The 18421-nt window shown below is 46.6% G+C and overlaps 1 long non-coding RNA gene across 1 annotated transcript in view; it reads right to left on the reverse strand.

The window, feature by feature from the left end:
* Positions 1-18061, reverse strand: part of LOC122231527 — a 32503-nt gene extending 14442 nt beyond the window's left edge. Inside the window, exons 1-2 of the long non-coding RNA XR_006208764.1 lie at positions 17771-18061; positions 16292-16393 (exon numbers count right to left, since the gene is read on the reverse strand). This is a non-coding gene — a long non-coding RNA (uncharacterized LOC122231527). The remainder of the gene's footprint in view (positions 1-16291; positions 16394-17770) is intronic.
* Between the last annotated feature and the right edge of the window lie 360 nt (positions 18062-18421).

Consider the following 18421-nt stretch of genomic DNA (forward strand, 5'->3'; position numbering starts at 1 on the left):
GGGAAAAGAAGCAAGGATGTTGCTGGACGCTGTCTGGACAGCTCACGATGGAGACGCCGTTTCCCCTTTTGGGCCGGCTGGCAAACTCTTACTAACCCTTCAGAATTCTGACCACCTCCTCGGGCCTCCTAGGTGCCAAGGCAAAGCCGGGGCTCGGTCACCCGCACTCGTTCACTTATCCCTCCCTTACTACATTAGTCGCGCCGTCTTGTAATCAGTTTCATTTACGTCTCTCTCTTCTTTCAGTCTGAAGCCCTGGATGGTGGAGACCACATTACACTTACCTTAATTTCTCTCCCACCTAACCAGTATTAAAAGATACGCAGTAAATGGCACGTCGAACGAATAAAGACATCAGTCCATAAGCCATACATAAAAGGACTCCAATTCGGACCCAGAAAGGGAGTGACGTTTTCGAACTAGCATCCTAAATGTCTAGGTTCGTTTCAGATAGAAAACAGTCTGCTCTTGGGCAATTACCCTAACCTCTCTGCATCTAATAACCCAAGCTCTGAAAAATGGGAGCACGATCCATGGAACTGTGGGCTTCATTAGTGAATGCCAGGAAAGGGCTTTTTAAGTGGCAAAGCAGATAATTACAGAAAATGCCTCTGAGGGAGAAAGATGACAAAAATGCGTCTGAGGGACAATGGAGGAGCTTTCTTCCAGGATTTCCCCCACATCTCGCTCTGACATAAGCAGCTACAGAGGACTCAGAGCCCTCTCAAAGGCCCTGCGCCCCTAGGTCCCAAGGTTATGTGTTCACCAAGTTCACGAACGGCTGTGAAAGACTATCTGTTAGAAAGCACAAGAGTCCTGCTACTCAGCACCTCCCAGCTCAGGGCCGATCTGCTCCCTACTTAACTTCCAGCTTTTTCTATTGTTCTGTCTTGTGGCTCCCGATTTCTGCCTTTCTAGAGCAGCAACAGAAGCCACTCAATGTGCTTGACCCTTGGAAACACACTCGTGCTCCCAGGAAGTACACGATCATTTATCACTGCCGTTTTCCAAGTGTTAGCTAGATAAAGAGATACCTAGGTAAGCCCTCAAAACAGCCACCAGCTTATTTGCCCAAGATGTGATACAGCCTACTCCAGGTAAGCTGCAAAAACAAGGTGACGCTGAGTAGTAAGACACGTTTGCATTCTGGGCTTTTTAAAAACAACAAATTTATGATTGACACATTTTACACTTATTTCTAAGGCCAGAGAAATAGAAGGCATAATGTATTCTGGATGGCTGGTCCTAAATGTAGAGGAACATTGCAATGGAAAAGTTTAGAGATGATAATTCTAAAACGTCTGTGTTTGAGTAATATTATAATTCCTCTCTACACACACAAAGAGGCACGTGGGCACACGCACACTCCTCTAAAATTGATTTTGCCGAAGATAAATTCATAATTAGTTTGCCCCCCAGATACCCACATTCCATATTCGTAATATGTGTGATAATAATGGGTAAAGATAGTCTAGAATTTTTAATTGTCACAGTTAATCAAAAGGTGACTATATATAGAACAGATCGGAGCTGGAAAGAATAGTAGAAGAAAAAAAAAAGAATGGGGGTTAGAAGTGAAGAAAAGAATGTGACACAAAAAAGAAAGATAAGAATAAGAATTTATTACGAGATTTCTGTGTCAGTCAGGGGTCCCAATTCTTTTCCAGACTGATTCTCAATCCACGTTCAGACATCTTCAGAATGGGGGCACTTCAGGTTTGAGAAAGGCCTTAAATTGGCTATGTATGTGACACGGAAGAAGGTTTTATTTCTTTTTTTTTTTAATTTTTTTTAACGTTTATTTATTTTTTTGAGACAGAGATTTGAGACAGAGAGAGACAGAGCATGAACAGGGGAGGAGCAGAGAGAGAGGGAGACACAGAATCCGAAACAGGCTTCAGGCTCTGAGCTGTCAGCACAGAGCCCGACGCGGGGCTCGAACTCACGGACCGTGAGATCATGACCTGAGCCGAAGTCGGACGCTTAACCGACCGAGCCACCCAGGCGCCCCAGAAGGTTTTATTTCTAACACTGCAGGTTGCTTGCTTAGTATCAAAGCAGTTCACTGTCTGTAGTTCTGCAACACCAAATGTAGAAAATTTGCGACGGCTCTAATGAAAAGTCTGCTTGGTATCTACATTAGCTAGTTGATCTTAACGTTAGCCACTCAGAGCTCCTTTGGAAACTTATAATTAGCTTGGAGAGAGAAAATGACGGCGTGTTCTTACTACCGACAGGACTTCAAGGTCCACACAGAAGCGGAAAGGCCCTTAGTCAAGGATACCATATGAGGAAGCCTTTCAGTTGTTGGAAAGTCCGGCTAAATGACTTCTAATATCCCTTCACAGCTGTGAACTTGTATGATTCAATGACCTCACAGGCAAATCGCGAGATTATTCTGTGATGTGGACATCACCGGGACATCGCATCCCTCCCGGAGAGACCTCCTGTTGAATGCATGGAGAAACTTCTGAAACAAGAGTCGACTGTACTCTGAGTGACCCACACACCTTGCAGTGACCCTCTGTGCTGCCTGAGCCCTGAGGGCCTGCTCCGTGCACCCTGATGACCTGATGATAAATTCGCTCGGCCCCCATTCATCCAATGAAATATCTGTCCTTAGCGGAACCTCAGCTGGTGTCCTTCTCTGGGCAAAGTCGAGGTAAGTAATTTTAGAGCGCGCCATACCTTAGAAATTTGGGCTCACCTGTTCTATCAACCGTCAAAACAGAAACTAAAGCCTCACTCAGTAAAAAAAAAAAAAATAGTGTTCCACCAGTACGTCATTAGTGTTGAACGGACATAAATTAAAAGAGTGGAGGAGATCTTTGGTCTTTTTTTTGAGGTCTAGGACCTCAAATCTCCCTCCTTGATGTCTCCACACAGGTTTTACTCCAAGTACTGAATGTGGAAAGATTAAAGTCTAGGGAAGAAAAAGTAAGGTGGAAGGAAGTCGGGCGGGGGAGGGGCCAGAGGGGCCACATCATGATTCAAATTCTACCGTGCAAGTAATCAACTGTGAGGTATATCAAAAGCAATCATAATAAAAAGCATAAATCCTCAGTGCATGCCCTTAGAGTCCAAGACTTCCAGAAAACTGTGGGATACAGGACATCATTTCAGCTATGCACTTATAGGTTTATACAAAGGCTTCGGCTTTCAAGTGACTATTTTGGAGTAAAGAAGAAGCGAAGCCACAGCCAGAATCTAAGGGCCAAGATCTGAAAACCAAGCAAATATATAAAAATGTACAGTAATTCACAGGTAAGGGGTTTTGATCCAGTTGTCTGAATATCTGCCTCAATTTCTATTGTCTGTTTATTTGCATTCATATCTCTTGCCGTGCTCACCATGGTCGACTAGCATCCCATAGAATCACTAAAAATGTTTCACACGAATCCAAATTCTGCTTGTCCTTAGGTAAGAGAGATTGGTTGAAGCGCTTCATATAAATGTCACTAAGGAAAGTCTCCATTTAAAGTGTGGGTAACATGGGGCGCCTGGGTGGCTCAGTCGGTTAGGCGGCCGACTTCGGCTCAGGTCGTGATCTCGCGGTCCGTGAGTTCAAGCCCCGCGTCGGGCTCTGTACTGACAGCTCAGAGCCCGGAGCCTGTTTCGGATTCTGTGTCTCCCTCTCTCTGACCCTCCCCCGTTCATGCTCTGTCTCTCTCTGTCTCAAAAATAAACAAACGTTAAAAAAAAAAAAATTAAAAATAAATAAATAAAAATAAAAATAAAGTGTGGGTAACAGGGGCGCCTGGGTAAGTCAGTCGGTTACGCGTCCTACTCTTGATCTCAGCTCAGGTCAGGATCTCACGGTTCGTGGGTTCACGTCCCACATCGGGCTCTGCGCTGATGGTACGGAGCCTGCTCGGGATTCTGTCTCTCCCTCTCTCTCTGCCCCTCCCCCACGTGTGCTCATGCTCTCTCTCTCTCAAAATAAATAAATAAACTTAATAAAAAATAAAGTGTGAGTAATAATTACTCCGTATCTTCTTTCATGTGTATTTGAAGTCCCTGCAACTTTTCAAAGCGTTTTCACGGAGAGCATTTCATTGTGGTGTCTGCTTCGTGAACAGACTTCAAAGAACATTACAACCACAAACCTGCCAACCACCCCGCTGAAAGTTATGCCTGGAGCCTGGTGCCTTTTGGTAAACTGTTAGCTGTAGGTCATTCCTACTCCAGGCAAGTAAACATCCATTGCAATTCACCTGGCTGGAGTACAACAGCAATCAGCGTTAGAGAAAGACAGTGCTCAAGTGACAAGTCGTATCAACTCAGGCTGTAGAAAGATCCAGAAGGTCAAAATACAGGTCTTCTTAGTCCCTGCAATGTCGAAGGAAGAGATCTGTGTCCTTCAATCACCCCCATAAGTAATGTGTCCACGGTGTTTATAGCTTCCTCCCATCCTGACATTTCCTCATAATTTAGCATTCCTGGTAAGGCTGCAATGAAAGCTGAATTTTTCACTGGAGCTAGGTCATGCTGACAGTGATAGCAACTGACAGGAGATTAAAAGGAACCAAAGATACTGTGCTGAAAATGTCTCATCAAGGTCACCCACTCGTGATAAGGCAAGTGGAGAGTGAGGGAGAAATACAGGCTTATCGCTTAAGAACCAACGGGGACAACGACATTATCTAATTATTCTTCTTCAGTCCCATCTCCTCCAGCCTCCCATTCGTACACACATGCTTTTAAGCAAGTCTATTATTTAAAAATTACCATAAGACGGTTCTCTTTATCCGCCCAAGGTACAGCTACTATAAAGGCGGTGACGCCAACTTTCCCAATCCTGCTGGGCAGAAGTCACCCCCGTGTCACTCAGCTCATGCCTTTACCACAGCACATACATGTTACGTGACATTCTCCCCCCCAAACTGTGACCCCTTCATGTGTTTGAAGCACGTCTCCCTCTTCTTTCTTTCTTTCTTTTTTTTTTTTTTTTTAGTGTTCATTAATTTTTGAGAGAGAGAGAGAGAGTGAACAGGGGAGGAGCAGAGAGAGAGGGAGACACAGAATCCAAAGCAGGCTCCAGGCTCTGAGCTGTCAGCACAGAGCCCCACGCGAGGCTCGAACTCACGAGCTTCGAGATCACGACCTGAGCCGAAGTCGGACGCTGAACCAGCTGAGCCACCCAGGCGCCCCCGCCCCCCGTTCTTTCTACTTAACTACAAGAGTCTACAAGAGGTCAGGGCTACCTAGCTATCTATTAAACCTCGTGATTCTCCCTCTCTAACACAGAGTTGCTGCTGAGAAGTTCCTGCCAAGCTAGGGACTACTTTTTCCAGCTTCCTTTACATCCAGATTGCCCACAGGACGAGCTTCACTCAGTAGAATGTGAGCGGAAGGGACGTACTTGACCTTGAGGTGTTTGTAACGCACCACACAGCCACACTCTCTTTTGCCCGCTACCAGCGAGGTGTAAAACTTGATGAGGCGAGATGCTGCCCGCCTGATGAGGGCTCAGGAATCACTGCATGGAAGAAAGCTACTACGGACTAGAAGCAATGTATTGGACCAGGACAAGAGGAAGAAATGGACTCCTATTTAAAAACAAATCTTTACATACTGTAGGGTCTATTTGTTATCTGAGCACACCCTAACTAATACATTGAGCCTAATACAGTGGCATATATATCCATTCAAGAGCTAATGAAGAACTAAATGGGGCAGTCCGCCATTTTCCTATGAAAGAGCCTGATTATTTTGTACTTTGCAGGGGAAAGGTTAAGCAGGGACTGCATCTCACGAAATGACATCCAGTTCATCGTTATTACGGAAATCATCTCAGAACGCTATATGGAACGGACTGATGCTAGCAGGGTTTTTATGTTCCTTCAGATTCATAGAGACATGTTTAAATTTTGCTACTGTGGGAGAATGTTGAGGTTGTCATGGCGACAAGTTAAAGCAACAGAGTGCATGTGATGTACTGGGATGCTTGGTGCTAGCCATGCCAGCAAAAACATAAAATGATTCTATCGTACGGAGAAAACTCTACTAAGGGTTATGGTGTGATAGCCAACTCTTTGTCTTTCGCCTTCTAGGAACGATAATGGAACGCACCGATTTGCTAACAATCTTGACGGTACTGCTAGTTCCACAACGAAATGGATTTTAGAGTAAAGATGAGACAATTGGTAGAGGATCACCACTGTATCTCCACCCTTCTGGAAAAATACATACATACACACACACACACACACACACACACACACATGCGTTGGGCCTACACAAGTAAAATCCGACTGAGTTGATGAATTGAATGGACAATAAATTGGAAGTAAGCAATCAAATTAAGCCCCTCCTGAGCAGAGGTTTTAGAGCAAATTTCTTAAGTAATTACCCCAACTCTTTGATTTACTTCACCATGCTCAGAGAGTCTTTATTGATCCCTTCTCTGTGGACCAGGAGCCTAATTCTCTGCAATATACTTGCTCCTTATTCAAGTTATCATCACTCTCTTATGAAAATTAAATGTTTCAAGCAGGGCTGGTCTACCTTCCCCCGGGATATTACTCTCCTCTCTGAGTGACCTTAGGGCTTCAAAATGTCTGGAAGCAATAATCTTGAGACAGCACAAAGGGCAGGTGGCTCGGATCCAAATTAAAAGAGAAAAGAAACAGGTTTGGGCTCATGAAATGTGGCAAGCTGGAGTAGAGATGTTTGATGGGCCAGCACACTTTGGGGAGACCAATATTGCTAGCTGTTCTTTGAATGGTAAAGGTAAAGAAAAAACTCTCCTGACATCTTTTCTCATTAATGCCCTAGAAAGTAATTCAGGAAAACTTTCAACTCTAAGAAGAAACACGGAAGGGGCGCCTGGGTGGCTCAGTCGGTTGAGCGTCTGACTTCAGCTCAGGTCACGATCTTGTGGTTTGTGAGTTTGAGCCCCGCATCGGGCTCTGGGCTGATGGCTCAGAGCCTGGAGCCTGCTTCGGATTCTGTGTCTCCCTCTCTCTCTGCCCCTCCCCCGTTCATGCTCTGTCTCTCTCTGTCTCAAAAATAAATAAATGTTAAAAAAAATTTTTTTTAAATAAAAAAAAAAAGAAGAAACACAGAAAACAATATGGCATCCCTACTTTTGGTCTAGACTCCCCTTTTCCTCTTTCTCTCACCCTATCATTTCGGTTTCTATGTGCTGATCAACGAATGTCTTCTCCAGCCCCTCCTAGTTTCATTCCGAAAGCATACTGGCAACTTCCTGGAGAAGAAATGCAAGCTTTGAGAGCCCTTCCCTCCCTGGGACAGTAGAAGCCATGCAGGAAAGCGATTCCTACCCAGAGAAGCCATTACTATAGTGAAAAGCATGACACAAAGTCATGTGCACTTTGGACCCCACCTGCAATGGCATAAACCATTTCAAGGCAGAACAAAACGGCATAGGCAAACATAAAGAGGAACTGAATTCAATCACAATGCCAGATGGTCTCAGGCGGCCCTTTGACTGCTCCTGGTGCAAACCAGGGTCAAAGACATCTGACGTGGCTCAGTAGACACAGGAGATCAATAATGCTAAATAGCAGTGTCTGCAGTGAGAAACAAATCATTGCAAATTTAGATAAAACGCTCTCCGTGCTCAGGGCTCCTGATGGAAGCCCTACATCTACCATACTGGCATTGCCCCTATGACACCCTCTCCCTGGGAGGGGAGAATGAGGAAGAGAGGCAGGGAGAGAAAGAGCAGGAGCCAGGGGTGGTCCTCTAGTTGCTGTGTTGTCTCCCACTGAGAAGCCCCAAATAGTTTAGCGCCCATCTGGCCAATTCAAGGAGAAAACACGGAGAGTGTGAGCTATTTTGAGAATGATGAGGACAAACCATACCTCCGTCTCAGAAGAGACTGGGAGGTAGCTAAATGAAGTCAGGAACAGTAGGATCAACAGAAAGCAAATTCTATTTAATGACTTAAACTTACTGAGGACTTATCACACGAGCCAGGTCCATTTTACTACCAAGGAAACTAAGACTTGATGAAGTTAAGCCACATTCCCCACATCCCAGGATTGTAAGCAGTAAACCCAGGACTCACGCCAGCGCTGACTCACTACGAAGTCAGAGAGTGGTCTTAACTCGATGCCACACGGCTCTACATACGGCTCGCTTGTAAATGCCACTCAATGGGTTTCTCAAAGCCCCTCTCTTCCTCATGGTCTTCATCATGTCGGGGTCAGTGGTTGTGTCCTTGACCTATCTTGATGCACAGAAACAAGGACAAAATGTCTCCAAAGGCCACTGAGCTGTCTGGGCGGAGGGTGGAGGCAGAGAACAATGGCTTACAGGGAAATGCACAGGGCACGGAGGTTGAAGCGTGGCACTAAGCCATTTGCTTCCCTTGGCCAAGTCTCCTCAGAGAAGCTTGGGTGGTTGAACTAAGGATAAACTGGCAAATTCTATTGTGGCTTGCTCAAACCGCCACATTTTCATTGTTATCGTATGACACATTGTTGTAAGAACCCACGCTAACAGAAATACACAGGATGCAGGAGGCAGTGTCGATTTCCAAGACTTCAACTCCACGTTGGGAGCACACTTCTCAGGACCCTTCTGCTGAGGCCAGCGGTCTGTGTCTCCCCAACCCTCCTGACCCATTTCACAGATGCTGCACTCATAGAAAAAAAAAAAAAAAGGGAAAAAAATCATACGGCCAATATCGACTTTGTTTTACTTGCGATTAAAAAATTACTCTTCGGCCTTCGGAAGGAAACTAGGATTTACTCAGCTGGTCCGATGCATAAGCCTCTATGCAAGGTGATTTAGCCACATGCTAGCTTATCAATTTCTCACAACCACCTTTTGAGGTACCCCACACCCACCTTCCATGGAGGTTGATGGAACTGAAGTTTTCAGTGATCAGTCTGCCCGGAGCCAGGACCTACGTGGCTGCTCGGGGACTCAAGCCTATATTCTTAAGACATTCAAAATCAGTACTCTTCCTTCTTTTAAAAAAATTTTTTTTACATTTATTCATTTCTGAGACAGAGAGAGAGGCCAATCGTGAGTGAGGGAGAGGCAGAGAGAGGGGGAGACAGAATCTGAAGAAGGCTCCAGGCTCTGAGCTGTCAGCACAGAGCCTGACGCAGGGCTTGAACTCATGAACCGGGAGATCATGACCTGAGCGGAAGTCGGACGCTTAACTAACTGACTGAGCCACCCAGGCGCCCCAGTACTCTTCCTTCTATGCACTTCTCTGGTCCTCTTTAATGATTTAGGTCCTTGCCACCCCTCTGGGTCATCATTCTCAACTTTAGCCATCGTAAGTCACTTAAGTAGAAGGTAGAGCATATCGAACTGAAAAACTGTACTGAGATAAATGTCAAGTCAAGAAGTTAAGGCTCTGTCTACAATCCTACATTCAGTGGTTTGCCTCTCCTCTGTCTCTCTCCCCTAAAACCGAAATACAGAAGGATCATTCCAATAACTTGAAAGTTGATTAGTTGATTGGTTAGTTGATTCCAGATTCCCAGAGACTTAAAGAGACGCATTTCCTGTCCACAGAAACTTTCATGGATAATGTCTATTTGGAAAAGGATCTCCGATGAGCAGACGTAACTCACTTACGGACTGTTCCACCTCGGAGAAACAGGGGTGGTAGCAGAAAGAGCGGGGACCTGAGAGTCGTCCAGACCCAAATGAGAATCCTGGCTCCCCCCACCCAGGTCAAGACGGGCAAGTCATTTTCCTTCTCTGAGGCTCAGTGTCTTCCTGTTTCATATCGGAACGATGCCACCAACCTCAAAGTGGCGCTCTGTGGACCAAATGGGATCATCCACACAAAATGCCAGCCATCACGCCTGGCACATACACGCGTTCATTCAGTAAAGTGGAGTTTCCTTCTCAATCCCTCTGATCTGTTTATTGTCCCTGAAGGAGACGGCGTGAGAGCATGTGCTGTGCCCACTGCTGGTCGAGCCCAGAGTCCACCTGGCGAAGGGAGGAGGCATCGATCTTTTGGCTTCTCGCTTTCCGCAATTTTAACTGGCCGAAGGAGGCGGCAATTTATAACCTTGCCATTTATCCGCGGCTACCCTGGCGCTGGTGGCCAGGAAGGTGGCGTTTCAAAGAGTGCCTGACAATTGTTAAGGCCAGATGATTACTTTACTACTATTTTGTGTGTTGTGTAACAGATCTCCATATTGTGTCATTCAGAGTCTCTCACAACTGCTTGGATCCCACAGATGGCGTCTCCGCTTTTATACCGCCCTACTTTCCCGGAATTTCTACATCTCTAGGGCCATTACCGCCTCCTGACTCTCTCACACTTATCCTATTATGCTATTATCCTGCACCCAGCACTGGCTGTTTTATTTTCTACTTTCTGCCACAATATTATGGGCCCTGAGTTGCAGCCTAATCTTAGATAGTGTCTGTCTGTTTGTGCACTCCACTGGGGAAAAGGGAGGTGTGGAACATTCATTTGTGTACATACCAGGCGAGAGAAAATGCCAAAGCCTTTCAGTGAGCAGGAAGCAGCATCCTAACGGAATGCTGCAGGCAGAGGAAAAGGTAGCGTGCCCCAGCTAAAATAACTAAAACCCATAGTTGAAAGTCACCACACACCCTGATATGTATACAATCCACACTGAAAGGGAAGATTAGCAATTAGCTGGTAAATTATCTTTACATGTGTTCCCCTCTAAAAGTCACTTTGGAGCCTTAACTCTTTAAAGGGACTCCCTACGCAGCATTCTCCGTCTCCATCGCAGCTGGCTTTCTGTGTAGATGGAAGACGCTAGAACCCGAGGGTTGTTCAGATCTAGGGCCGGGTTCAAATCACACCTGGATTTCCGAGTAGTGGTTGCATCAGCCAGGCTATAGTCTTAGCTCTGTAACCAACTTAGCAAGTTGCTCAATGCCTTTGGGCTTCTATGTCCTCATCTATAATATGGGGTTGACACTGTTTATCTGGCATGGTTTGGGGAAGGTAACTGAAATATGTGTGAGCTTGTGATATTGTGCCCGTGACCAGAAGAACTGATATTTATTTATCCCGCCCCCTTCTTTAATACTCAAATAAGCCACCAACCCACACATGGCTCTAGCATGTTAATTCCAATGGCCTAGCTTCCTAGGTAAACTGGTTTCCATGGGGCTGGGTTCATCCCCCTCTTACTCAGCCCAGGGACTTAGAATAAGGGCTTAACAAATATTAGTGGAATTAGGGACAAGTGGAATTACAAACCTGCAGAACAATTGGTGAGTTCAAAGGAAGAGAGGATCACAGCTTTTTAAATTAGATTCTTTTCAGCCATACCCTTACAGATTACCATTCATAGCACCCTCGTCGAAAATGGTCTATGCCTCCATTTTATATACAAAAAATAGAGAGGGGGGAAGAGGGAGGGAGGGATGGGGATAAGGGAGGGAGGGGGAAGGGAGGAGAGAGGGAAGGAAGGAAGGAAGGAAGGAAAGGAAGGAGGAAGGAGGAAGGAAAGAAAGCAAGAAGGCAAACACCTGAGAGCTTCCTATGTCAAACAACAGTCCCTGACTGCCCATCTTAAGCAGAATGCTCATAGAATACAAATCAACTTCACTACTAGCTACTTCTAAAGGGTAATTAAGAAGGACAATGTGATTTGGGAAAGGTGGGAGGAAAGAATCCCTAACTCCCAAGGCTGACCAGAAATGACTTGAATTCTCTGACGTGTTATATTATCAGCGTTACTATCGCATCCGGGCGATGTAGCAGATGGAAAGCTCACAGCGTTTCGTGGAGTCCCAGGCAGATCATAACCAGACGGCATCTTTATTTACTGAGCACCTACTATGCGTTCACAGCTCAGCAGCCCAGAAACTAATTCAGATCAGCTTAGCCCCGGTGGGATAAAGTTTGAGCCATGCATGATAAAGCTTGAATTAAATGCTTATTTAGAAGGAAGGAACAAGCAAGCTGCCTCGAAAAGAAGGGAAAAGGGCACCGGCCCCCATTCTGGGAGGGGCAACGTCTAGACCTCCCCTCAAAGAAAGTCTTATGTGTGGACCCAGGTGCTGCTGAGGGGGGCCTGGTGGGGCGGTGGGGGATAAAAGGCTTTCTGGAGGCCCTCTGACCCCAGCCGTCCCACGGGAAATGAGCGAGGAGGCTGCTGGCTCGCAGACAAGCAGGTGTGCCCTTAAGAAGCCACGGAGATTAGCTGAGGCTTATCCAAACCTCTGCAGGAGGCAAATCTCTCCTGGCTCTCTCAGGGGACCTCAGCACTCTTCTGGAATCAAATAAGCCAGATGCAGAATGGACGTCAACTTGGCCTTTGTGAATCCAGGGCCCCAGAGCAGGAATCTGGACCCCATAACACTCACCAGGGCCCCCGGTGAAAACGCATTTGCGAAGAATATGTTCAGAAAAAGGAAGAGAGAGCAAAAGAAATGACTGTGAGTTGGAATCACAGATAAATGAAGCCTTGCTTACACTTGGATCTTTGTCTTTGGGGCAATTTTGACACAGCCCCCCTCAACACTCCGCATTTGGCAATTTGACCAAAAGTTTCTTCTTTCTCCGGAAAATGTGGCTTTGGGGGAACATAGGCGGCATCTGCTCTTCAGCAAAGGTAAAAGCCAGAAGGCTCAGGAGGTTGCGATCCTCCTTCTGAGGAGCCCTAAGAGGAGAAAATGTGCACTAGGTGTGCACAAGAATCCTGATTCTGCTGCATACAAGCTGTGTGACTCTGAACAAGTCCCCTAACCTCTCTGAGCATCAATTCTCCCATCCTAAGATGAGTCTAACAAGGGCTCCTTCATGGAACTGTTTTGAGTACTGAACAGAATAATAGCTTGTACACGCAGCTGGCAGAGGACCTTGTATACAGAAGGTGCTCGATAAAGGTAGTTCCTTCTACTCTTCCCTCTTTCGACAACCCAATTCCCTGCTTAAAACAGTAGATAAAATCCCTTCTGTTTGACACTTGTCAACAGCTATTCCCAGTGAGGGGTAATTCACTTGCCCAGAGCTCACGCAGAGGGAAGAGTGGAGATCAGAATCCAGATTTCCCCAATGCCCTCGGTAGTCCTTGCTGTTTGATTGGCACCATCAAGAAGCCCCAGTGCCCAGTCTCAGAAAGGTCCAGGAAGGGCTGTGGCAGAAGGGAGACCTCAGAATCAGATGCTAGTATACACAGGGTACCTCACAGAGGAGCCCACGACGGGGCCAGCGTCGAAACCGTCTCTGAAACGTGGCTGAAACTCACCAGAAGACACGTGGGATGTGTGGGGTTAGAGGTGGGGTGACCTTCACAGCTGTAACTAACATTGTGACCCAGAGGCCCCTTATCTTTTAAATTGGTCGCACCGCACGCGAGCCCACGTACAAGACCATTGGCTCCGGAGTCTCTGGGACGTGGAGACGTCCCCGGTGCAAGGATAACAATGGTATGACTGTTTCCACAAACCGTCCCCTTCCCTGGAGCACACGTGGCGTGAGAAGGAACGTAACGCCAGTGATAGGGTCCAGCCTTCTCTCTACCTGGCTCTCAGGTCCTCTCTGCCAGGCAGACTGTGGTGAAGCTTATCTTTGTTTCTTCCCAGAGGAGGCTGAGTTCCTACTTCGGTTTGAAATACTGGATGATTTTCGAACTAGAAGGACTCTCCTATGTGTTTCTTGCTCATTTCATAAATGAAGGAACTGAAGGAGGCTCTGAGATGGGGAAATAACTTGCCCAAGGTCACGAAGCTAACTTATCACCTCCTCCACCGACCCACCCAGGGTGTTGGGGACCCACATGGACGGGAGAAACAATCTCTTTGCACGGTTTCATCATGGTAGAGCTAACTGCTCACAGAGTGCATGAAAAAGGCGGTCAGGGTCAAGTGTGATAAGAACACAACCAGGATGACAAATGTGCGGATATTCCGTTATATATCTTCAGGAAAAAGTAAATACGTAAAATGCCAAAAAGCCCTCGCAAGTAGTATTACTTTCTTAATTCAGAGATTTCTTTACGGGTCCCCAGGGCAGTCTGCCATAATTACTATGGAGATGGAAAGTCACTATAAATACATTCTTTTGTTTAGTCTCATCATGTCTGATAAAGTTGTTTCATTCAGCTGTGATTTACTGATCACCTACCACGTGTCCAGGTATGTCCTATGTGCCAAGAATATGTAGGTGGACAGCTGCGGCCTCTATGCTCAAGAAACTCGCTGTCTAAGGAAGGGCAAAAACAGGTGCTACATAAAATAAATCAAAGACCCACATGTAAGGCCTCCAACTATAAAACATTTTAAGAGAAAATATAGGGGGAAAGTCTTATGACATTGGATTTGGCGATGATTTCTTGAATATAACATCAAAAGCCAAGCAGAAAAAGAAAAAAAAATAGATAAATCACCCTACATATAAATTTAAAACTTCTGGGCATTGCATGACATGATCGGCAGAGTGGAAAAACAACCTACTGAATGGAAGGAAATATTTGCAAATCATCTATCCGACAAGGGATCCCAAATATACAAAAAAATTCCTATAACTCAGCAATGAAAACAAACAACTCGATTCCAAAACGGGCAGAGGACTTGAACAGACATTTTTGGCAAAGGAGGCATACGAATGACCAAAAAGTACACGAAAACATCACCACTCCTCAGGGAGATGCAAACTAAGAGTACAGTGAAATACTACCTCGTGATGCCTAAGATGGTTTGCTACCCCCCCAAAAACAGAAGATAAGCACTGGAGAAGGCATGGAGAGATCAGAAGCTTCGCGCACTGTTGGCCGAATGGAAAACGGTGCGGCCAGTGTGGAAAACAGCATGGTGGTATCTCCAACACTTAAAAATAGAACTACCCGTGATTCCGCAATCTCACTTCTGGGTACACATCCAAAAGAATTGAAAGCAGGGTACTGAAGAGATATTTGTACATCCATGTTTATAGCAGAATTAGTCAAGGTAGCCAAAAGGTAGAAGTGACCCACGTGTCCATCAACAGATGAATGGATGAGTGGAATGGAATATTACTCAGCCTTAAAAAAGAAGGAATTCCTAACACATGTTACACTACGGATGAACCTTGAGGACCTTATGTTAAGTGACAGCAGCCAGCCACGAACAACAAGCTGTGAGGACAAATGGTATGTGAATCTAAAAAACAAAATAAACAAACAAGCAAGACAGAAATAGATCCAGAAGCACGGAGAACAAACTGGTAGTTTTCTTTTTTTTTTTTTAATTTTTTTAACATTTATTTATTTTTGAGACAGAGAGAGACAGACCATGAACGGGGGAGGGGCAGAGAGAGAGGGAGACACAGAATCTGAAACAGGCTCCAGGCTCTGAGCTGTCAGCACAGAGCCCCACGGGGAGCTTGAACTCACAAACCGCGAGATCATGACCTGAGCCGAAGTCGGACGCTTAACCGACTGAGCCACCCAGGCGCCCCCAAACTGGTAGTTTTCAAAGGGAAGGAAAGTCACGAGGGGGAGAGGGTGATATCAGGGAAGGTGGATTAGGAGACACAAACTTCCAATTCTAAGTCACAAGGATTAAAAGTACAGCCCAGGAAATAGAGTCAATGATATTGTAATAGCGCCATTAAAAATGGTTAAAGGTAGTAATTTTTATGTTGTGTATATTTTACCAAAAATTAAAAAAATAGGGGGACCCTGGGTGGCTCAGTCGGTTAAGCATCTGACGACGGCTCAGGTCATGATCTCACGGTCCGTGAGTTCGAGCCCCGCGTCGGGCTCTGTGCTGACAGCTCAGAGCCTGGAACCTGCTTCGGATTCTGTGTCTCCCTCTCTCTCTGCCCCTCCCCAGCTTGCCGTCTGTCTCTCTCTCTCAAAAATAAATAAACATTAAAAATTTTTTTTAACAATTTAAAAAAAGAGAAATACAGGCACTGCCATTAGTGAACTTACCAGGGGCCAACGTAAGTCTCTAGGGCCCCAGCAAAGCCCATGCTATAGGTGAAGCCCCTATAAAACCACTCACAGGGAAACATCAAGATTCTCTGTGAAAGCATGTTATCCTGAGAGGAGAAGAGGGAAAGCCTTGCTGAAGAAAGCTGGTACACGGCAGAGCCCTACCTACTCTCTCGCAAACCATAAGCCTCACCTGATGATCATACAACCAATAACGTTAAACTTCTGCTTCAACAGTGAGAAACCCCTTGAAGGCGCCATCTTGCTAGACGAGACCTCCCCGGACGGCCTAAAAGTTCTAAACCATTAACTTCTGCTTTTGACCGTTACAAGGTTTTGCTTCTTGTCTTTGGGCCGGGGCGCGAGGGACTGAGGAAATCTTTGTAGGTATCCGGCACGGCTTTTGAAACAAAACATTCAACTTGCAGAGAAGGACTTACCAGTTTATTTCATCTGACGGTATTCCAGATCTTGTAGGGCAGATCTCCTGGAGCACCACAGTCGTGGAAAGACGGGAATGACTGAATGCGGAACGCCAGCATCTTTATGGAGAGGGAATTCAAGAAAGACAAATTAACTGAGGGAAAAGGAAAATAATTTCCCCATGGTCCCAACATTCATATATCTCACCCAGCTTATGGGTGCCTTGAAAACATCACGCCTCTCTCTTTAGCATTTAAGGTTTTTTTTTAATGTTTACTTTTGAGAGAGAGAGAGAGAGAGAGAGAGAGAGAGAGAGCGCTCGAGCAGGGGAGGGGCAGAGAGAGAGGCAGACAGAACCCGAAGCAGGCTCCAGGCTCTGAGCTGTCAGCACAGGGCCCAACACAGGGCTTGAACTCACAAACTGCGAGATCACGACCTGAGCCGAAGTCAGACGCTCAACCAACTGAGCCACCCAGGCACCCCTTAAATTTTTTTAACATTTATTTATTTTTGAGGAGGGGGGGAGCGCAAGCCCGTGGGGGAGGGGCAGAGAGAAGGGGACAGAGGATCCAAAGTGGGCTCCACACTGACAGCAGCAAGCCTGATGCGGGCCTTAAACTCAAGAACCATGAGATCATGACCTGAGCCGAAGTCAGCCGCTCAACCTACTGGGCCATCCAGGTGCCCCTCTCCTCAGCATTTAGTAAGGTCCCTTTTCATGTGTTGGGTGGGCTCGATGCTGTGCTAAGGCTGGGGGTACGCGGAGAAGAGACGCAGCCCCTTGCACTCTAGTTTACATCCAACGGAGCGAAAAAGCATGAATTACCCTGTCATCTTGGACGACATATTGTGGCTCTGTCTACCGAAACTAAAGGAAGCCAACGTGCCCCCCACCCCTTCTGCCGCCGTCAGACAAGAAAACGAAAGCCCAGAGGAACAAGAGGATAGACAGGGAGCGTCTCTTCACGAGCTTGGCCAGATGAGGTGGCGGTCTCAAAGCCATGCTCCCCGGTGCACAGCATCCCTCTCCCTACATGCCCAGTCTCTGCCGGGACTTGGTCAGAACCTGTGGCTGAGGCTGAGAGTACAGGACTCCATCCCTACCCAAGCCCGGTAGCCTCCCAGCAAGGAGACGCTCCCTGTCCCTTGGCCACAGAACATGCAGTCATAATACCTCGGGTCAAAAGGCGAGCAGCCAGCCAGTGCGCAAGGCGAGCCCATCAGCACCACTGTCCCAAATGCAAGGCTGTCTTCGCGAATTAAATATGACACATCCCCATGATCCCACGGCTCTGATAGACCTCGCCGCCTGACATGCTGGGTCAGCCTAATTCCCACCCGTTTCAGACACCCAAACAAATTAACACATGCTCCCCGATGACGCAAAACTCTGTGTGTGCGTGCGTGTGTGTGTGTGTGTGTGTGTGTGTGTGTGTTGAAGCCTCCGTGCAACTCCATGACCATCAGTGAAAAATATTCATTAGACTGGCACTGACCTATAAGAGGGAGGCGACATCAGCCGGCCCTCGAGCCTCCGCTATTTCGAAAGTCAGCTTCTCGCCTCGGTCAGGGGAACGTATTTAAACCTCAGTGCGGGGCCCTCACTCTCTTTTGCACGGGCTCCATCCACCAGGCTGAATGAAGCTTTTAGAACCAGCAAGGACCAGATGGCCCTCCAAGATCATTTCTGAATGTTTGCATCTGAGTCATTTGTATGCGGAAGTCTTCACAAAATCGCAATCTGGGTAGCAGGCTCCAGGCTGAGTCCAGCTTTCCAGACAGCCCATCTTTGCCTACAATGGAGAAGACAAGCACAATATTGTAAAGCTCCACAAAAATATTACAGCGTTTATCTATATGTGTAGCATCAAATACATGAAGTGTCCCTGTCAGGCTGTCACTACAACGGTAGCGCGCCACAGCCTCCCTCCCCACCACCCCCCCCCACCCCCACTCCCACCCCCGGTGATTTTCCTTTTTTTCCACTGCACCTACCATTTCTCCCCCCACCCCACCCCCTCCCCCGGCACAGGCTGAAAGCCAGCTTTGTGGATCCGCCAGCAGAGGGAACTAAGGTACCGGTGCAATAAGCCGAATCCCAGCAAAGAAGTCAGAGCCCAGAGAGATTTAGACTAATGGCAACGGGC

The sequence above is a fragment of the Panthera tigris genome, chromosome D1 (assembly GCF_018350195.1).
Source record: "Panthera tigris isolate Pti1 chromosome D1, P.tigris_Pti1_mat1.1, whole genome shotgun sequence".
Taxonomy (NCBI): Eukaryota; Metazoa; Chordata; class Mammalia; order Carnivora; family Felidae; genus Panthera; species Panthera tigris.